This window comes from Sinocyclocheilus rhinocerous, unplaced genomic scaffold, assembly GCF_001515625.1.
Source record: "Sinocyclocheilus rhinocerous isolate Xijiao unplaced genomic scaffold, SAMN03320098_v1.1 scaffold701, whole genome shotgun sequence".
In the NCBI taxonomy this organism is placed as follows: Eukaryota; Metazoa; Chordata; class Actinopteri; order Cypriniformes; family Cyprinidae; genus Sinocyclocheilus; species Sinocyclocheilus rhinocerous.
The window spans coordinates 225,393-232,682 of NW_015623472.1; the positions used below are offsets into that span (position 1 = coordinate 225,393).

The following is a 7,290-nucleotide window of genomic DNA, read 5'->3' on the forward strand; positions in this document are numbered from 1 at the left end:
CTTTGTTCACCCCTCGGAGCCGTGTGAGACACTTTTTTTTGTGGAAGGGTGCTTTTTATTTCATGTCATTTGAACCGAAGGAATGCAACACCCGCTGAGTACAACGATAGAGCTTGAAAGATCAAAGACAATTTTTAATATAACTCCGACTGGATTCGTCTGAAAGAAGAAAGTCATATACACCTAGGATGACTTGAGGGTGAGTAATATATGGGCTAAATATCATTTTTGGGTGAACTAACCCTTTAAACTAATAACAAAACAGTAGCTGATATAGAAGCGCCAGATTGTCATAGCAAAGTCAGAATTACCTCCTCTCCTAGGTTCACGAAACAGTCGTCCATAAACTGCATTGCTGTTCTGTTGTAAGTGATCTTAAAGATTCCTAAATGCATCTACTTTCGGAAGGCCAAATAAAGTGCTTTTGCTTTCGCCTAGAAACACACAGCGTCTCTCTGACATGGTTGCTTCAACACTAACTGCGGTTACTGAAACCACGCCTTCTTTCTTTGCGTGCACATTTGGGTGCATTATGCAAATATTCCCACATAGTGACCTAGATATGTGGGGGCATGTTAGAACGAACCGTTTTAGGGGGGCGTAGCAGAGTCTTAACTTTATATAAAGAATATCTCTTTGGTTTTGAGACTTTAGTCTTTGCAACTTCAGGGATCTTATCTATGCACAAACAGCTTGTAACACTCCAAAGAGAAAGGAAAACTTGAAATCGCATCATATGACCCCTTTAAACCAATCGTGATGTAATTCATCTGTTTTGATGTTGCTCTATTTTTCTGTTCAGACTGGTCTTCTGTAATCTCACTGGTCAGTGCTGTGAAAGTTCGTCTTCGGCTTTACAATCATCAAACTCCCAGCTTAGAGAGTTGGACCTGAGCAGCAATGACCTACAGGATTCAGGAGTCAAGCTGCTTTCTGTTGGATTTAAGAGTTCAAACTGTCAACTGAACAAACTGAGGTATTTGAGAACACAGATAAATAATTACTCTAATCAAACTAAACATGTCACTTCAGTTCTGCTCTTGACTTCCTGGGTGCTTGTAATGCCTCAGCAGAACCCAGTTGCTGTATTTGGTCTGGTGTTTAATTGGAATTTTTATTTTTTGGGCTAATACTGATTCTTGCCCAATGGTCAATGATGCTAATGCCAGTGTTTTTAGCACTAAGCACTAATGCATGAGTAATCAATATTCACTTTGGACTCTTGTCAAGTTATTTGAATGCTTGGACAAAGAGATGTGTCTTTAATCTAGATTTAAATAGAGAGAGTGTGTCTGAACCCCGAACGTTATCAGGAAGATCGGTCGCCTGAGCGTTCGTGAGTGCTCCTGTGGATTATTAAAGACTGTGGATTGCTATTCTCCTGCGTTCTCCTCATTCCTCGTTTCCTCTCATTAGGCGATCGTGACAAGCCTCAGGCAACATTCTTTTCTTTTACAATGAACTGGTTCAGTTCACTAGCTTTGTTTAGATGTAATGTATACGCAATTATATGTGACTTGTGCTGGCAAAATTAGTTGGAATGTGCGCAGGCTAATTTTGAGCTACAGGCAAAAAGAATTGGAAGAAAAGATGCAACGTTACTAGGTGATTTCGCTTTGGAACCTTCAGAAAACTATAACTCGATTTTTCTCTAAATTGACTTTGCTGACTCTATAGACTTGGAACAGATGTAGCTCAGTCATTTTTTGTCAGATTCCAAGAACTCATATATCATTTTGAATGTCTTTTAATTGAGAATGTAAAAAAAAAAAAAAAAGATTTTTGAAAATGTGCTCATTGTGACTCATTTTGCCAGCACAGGTCACATAATATTACTGCACCCAATAATGGTGTAAAACATGTATTGCTTGTCTAAAATACTTAAAGTGAACATGTCTTCATCAGCGCACCTTTTTAAATAAACAATGAGAAACCATAAAAACTTTAATTTCACCCCTTTGTTCAAGTGCTCAGTTCACACATGCACATATCACCAGCTCATCGGTCTTCGGTGTTTCCTCAGTTCAGTTACTGTTGGAGGAACTGAAGCACTGAAAGGGTTTGCAAAAACCAGCAACATAGGATCACATATGCTTGTATGTTGACTCATTTTGAGTCAGAGTGACCATCAGGCGCATCCAAAAGTGAGTTTTGTTTGAGTAACTTGTAGATCTGTGCTGCTTGAGACGCGAACCATTTCAGACAGTTCAGTCCGTCACTGAAAAGAACCAGTTCAAAAGAATGCTTCATTCATGAACCAGATATCACTCTGGACCATTTGACTGAGGCTATGGAATACAGGTAATATTGTTGTAAATAATGTCCAGTTTCTTGCACAGACTTTTTTTTTTTTACTTCATGAGACCTCAATATATATGGTCAGGAGTCATTTTGTGTTCTTTAATATGCTTTTTTCTCAAAATTGGGCAGCTGATTTTTTTTAACTGATTTACTGTTCTTTAATGTTCTACACAAGAGAAAAAGTCACTTACATTTTGAATTGCCTTTTGTATTAAATTTAATTTTGAATTAAATTTACAGCAAATTTCCATTATTGGGTAAATCATCCCTTTAACACAGAACAATAATTTATTGTTAATGCCATCATGACTTAATGTACATGTTTCATTCATGTTTTAAACTTCATTATACATTTAAAATCTCACTAATGGTTAAAGTATGGAATTGTCTATGGAAAATATGCAGCATGCAATGAAGTTAAATAATTAAGCAAAGAACTCAAGATGAAAATGGTAGAGGAAAAACATGCATTTGAGCAAAGGAACTGTGTGAATTGCATAGGTCAGTGTGTGAAAGTGATGTCTGATTGCCAAACTAATGTGATGTGGAATGTTGCTGTGTGTTTTTAGGTTATCTGGCTGTATGGTTACAGAGAAAGGCTGTGGTTATGTGTCTTCAGCTCTGCGTTCAAACCCCTCACACCTGAGAGAGCTGGATCTGAGCTACAATAACCCAGGAGAATCAGGAGTCCAGCTGCTCAAACACAAACTGCAGGATCCAAACTTTAAACTGCAGATACTCAAGTATGTGGGCTAGTTAACTCAAGTATCTTTTGGCATGTGATCTTTGTTTAGAATTATTATATATATATATACAGTATATGCACATTTCCTACCTTATTGTAAATGAAATTCATCTCCAATCCTTCTTCTATCGTTTCAGGTTTATCCATAGTTATTCAAACGCTAGAAAAACATACAGCTGCCTTCCCAAGTAAAAACCGTCTTCAGCTCTGCGTTCAAACCCCTCACACCTGAGAGAGCTGGATCTGAGCTACAATAACCCAGGAGAATCAGGAGTCAAGCTGCTCTCTGAAAAACTGGAGGATCCAAAATACAGACTGGACAAACTCAAGTATGTTGAGCAGGAAGAGTCACACTGATGCGTGTGTATGTATACACAGGTTTAACTTACATTGCAAGGTTCAAATGTCCCCACTAGGATTGGAAAACCTTAAAACTAGCTACAGCGTGGAAACTAGCCATCAGTCTCCCCTAGGAAAACTAAACTAATAAACATACTAAATAATGGTTTAATTAATATCACTAGGTTCTGTCATTCAGAAACATGGCTTTTCATATCACTGCTATGCTGATGACACTCATTAATGTTTGCCTACAAACCCACCACTGGCTCTGCACCCCTTTACCTAAATTACCAGACGTATGTGCCCTCTAGAAGCTTGCGTTCTGCAAGTGAACCATCCCAAAGAGGCACAAAATCACTTTCAAGGACTTTTTCATTAACTGTTCCCTCCTGGTGGAATGACCTGCCCAACTCAATCCGAGCAGCTGAGTCCTTGGCCATCTTCAAGGATCGGCTAAAAACATATCTCTTCCATCTTTATTTAACCCTCTAACTCTAGCACTCTCTATTCTAATTCTATTCTTTAAAAAAAAAAAACTTGCCACTTTTAGACATGCACTCTATTCATCACTGCGTTAGGCTAACTGAGACTTGTCATAGCTCTTTCATATCATTGCTCTTTTGTTGATTTTTATTGCTTCCATTGTCCTCATTTTTAAGTCGCTTTGGATAAAAGTGTCTGCTAAATGACTAAGTGTAAATGTAATATGTAGAAATGCAAACAGTCTATGGGAAACACAATATACCAAAACAAATGTTTCTGATTGTTTCAAATGTGCAACACTGTATGTGTTTTGCAGTGTGGATCATGGAGAAGAGTTCAGGATTAAAGCAGGACTACACAAATGTATGTACACACACACACACACACACACACACACATTTGGTGATACGTGTTGTTATAAGTGTTGTCTCTTCTTGTGTTCAGATTTCTGTGATCTCACACTGAATCCAATCACAGCCAACAAAAACCTTGTTCTGTCTGAAGATAACAGAAAGGTGACATATGTGGAAGAGCATCAGGCATATCCTGATCATCCAGAGAGATTTGAAAGGCATCCTCAAGTTCTGAGTAGAGAGAGTCTGTCTGGACGCTGTTACTGGGAGGCTGAATGGAGTGGACATGCTGAAATGTCAGTGGCATATAAAGGAATCAGCAGGAAAGGAAAGAGTGCAGACTGTTGGTTTGGATTCAATAATAACTCCTGGCGTCTGTCCTGCTTTAATGACACATTCTGTGTCTGGTACAGTTATTATGCCACTGACACACATGTCCCTTTAAGCTCTTCTAATAGAGTAGGAGTGTATGTGGATGTGTCGGCCGGCATTCTGTCCTTCTACAGTGTCTCTGACACTCACAAACTCACACACATACACACATTCAACAACACATTCACTGAACCTCTCTATGCTGGATTTGGGCTTATATCTTACGCATTTAACTCCACAGTGTCTCTGTGTCCGTCTGAAAACCCTGTGGGCAACAACACAGATGTCACATGCACACGTGAATGAAACAAATACTCTCACTTTATATACCTTTAACATACAAATGCAGATATACTAATTTAAATGTGTAGGCTTTTTTTTTTTTTTTGCACAAAATCTGATTAATAATTTAAATAATTTGTTTCTTGAACAAGGAATCAGTATTATAGTACATATAAATTTTTGCTTTCATATTTATGTTAAAGGGGTCATATGATGCCATTTCAAATTTTCCTTTCTCTTTGGAGTGTTACAAGCTGTTCGTGCATAGATAAGATCCCTAAAGTTGCAAAGACTAAAGTCTCAAACCCAAAGAGATATTCTTCATCAAAGTTAAGACTTGTCCACACCCTCCTAAAACGCCTCGTTTAAACACGCCCCCACATGTCTACGTCACTGTGTGGGAAGATTTGCATAACACCGCCCAAATGTATACACAAAGAAAGAGGGCGTAATTTTTATTCTCACTGTAGTCCTAGAGACGCTGTGATTCGTTGTGAAAGCGAAACTACTTTGTTTGACCTTCCAAAAGAGGATGATATCCTCTTCGTCATGCCTAGAGCTGATCCGTGCTGGTAGCTGAGGAAATACATCAACTTCGCGCTGTGGATCGCCAGATCGGCTTTCACCATGGACGAAGTGGAGTTCAGCCCGGGGTCGTCACATGTGGTTGCCGCAAGCGTTTCTCCGATCACAAATGCAGACATGGTTTTACGTTTACGCGGCGCGATATGCAACGCAACAACGCAACAGGTAAAAAGACAGTATATAATCATTTATTTATTATGTCCCCACTGGATGCAACCAACAAATGCCTCGTTTGTAATGGTATTAATTGGTGTTGTCTCATCGCGCCGGGACACGGCATCACAGTATGGCAAGGGGCGTAACATTTCCATCACACGCTTGAGGTATTCGGCCAATCACAATGCACTGGATAGCTGGCCAATCAGAGCACACCTCGCTTTTCAGACCGATGAGCTTTGTAAAAATCGACGCGTTTCAGAAAGGCGGGGCATAGAGGAGAAACAATAATGTACAGTATGTGGAAAATAATGTGTTTTTGAACCTTAAACCGCATAAACACATTGCATTACACCAAATACACAAAATAATGTTCTTTTTAGCAACGTCATATGACCCTTTTAAACTGTGTATATTGTAGTTAACACAATTTTTTTTTTTTTGAATTTTAGAACATATGACATTTCAGTTTCCATGGTGACACATTGAGCTGAAAGTGGCACTTGCTGACTGGCCAGGAGAACATATTTCAGTTTGTTTGTTTTTTTCTAATTTGAAGTCTTCTTGAATTAAATTTTTGTCTACCATTTCATGCAAAATCAGACATGGAAACTCGAGTCACACTAAGGCCCAATCCCAATTCTATTTTATACCCCTTCCCCTCTGGGAGACTCATGATCATAGAAGGCTGTAGTAGCATAAACGCAGATCTATCAGATGTAGTTGTACTAAACATTTTATCCTTACGTTGTTGTTTTCTAGATGCAGTATGTATAATAACAAATGACCCAGAATCACTTTCTGTTTATGTCTTTAAGGCTTTATGTAACTACTATATAAGTGCTGTATTTTACAACTTGGGCTTTTTAATTTTATGGTAAAAATTATCTGTTTCCGGGCCAGAAATGACCCAAGGTATGAAGGTCCAGAAATGTTGATGATGTTTACTTTATTTCATGAATCTCAGAATTACTAGTAATTTGTCATCAAGTACTGTTAACTGTTTGTGTATATTAAAATCTATGTAGAACATCCTCTCTCTCTAGTATTAGGTTTTTTTTTTAACATGTCTGTATAACATTGGGACTGTAAGGGCTAGAAACAAACATTTTTTTCTCCTGAATCATTGAACCAACCAGCTCCCGCTTCATATAGGGATATGTTTCCTCTAGTTTAGATTTACAGAAAAATGCAGGTTTTGATGACAGCTGTCAATCTGTATGGCCTACCACTACAGTCATGGTGAATTTCCATTTGGTGGAAATCAGCCACAAGGTGACACTGTTATAAGCATTTTTGCTAATATCTCCACAGCCATGCATAATGTAATTGAAATTCTTGTTGTCTTTGTTGTAAGCCTCAACAAGTATTACGTTTATAGTGTTATAACTTAAATTTTAGTTTGTCTGTTTATATTATAAGTATATATTCTTAGAAAAGTCAACTTTTCTAATTCATCCAAAAACTTGGCATATGTATAATCCACATACCTTCATAGCAAAAGTTGTCCAAATTGTGAAGTGCTTAGCTGATTATATATATATATATATATATATTTGTGTGGTCTGAAACTTCACGAGCAACTGCTGACAATGTCTTACTATGGATACTGAGTCAAACAGAAGTTGACTTGGTTCCATAAATTTCTAATGTTAAGAGGATTAATAGTAA

General features: G+C 38.0%; 1 pseudogene; it reads left to right on the forward strand.

Annotated features, from left to right (window-relative positions):
- LOC107749626 (NACHT, LRR and PYD domains-containing protein 12-like) overlaps positions 1 to 4,960 on the forward strand; it is a 28,889-nt pseudogene extending 23,929 nt beyond the window's left edge.
- The last annotated feature ends 2,330 nt before the right edge of the window (positions 4,961 to 7,290 follow it).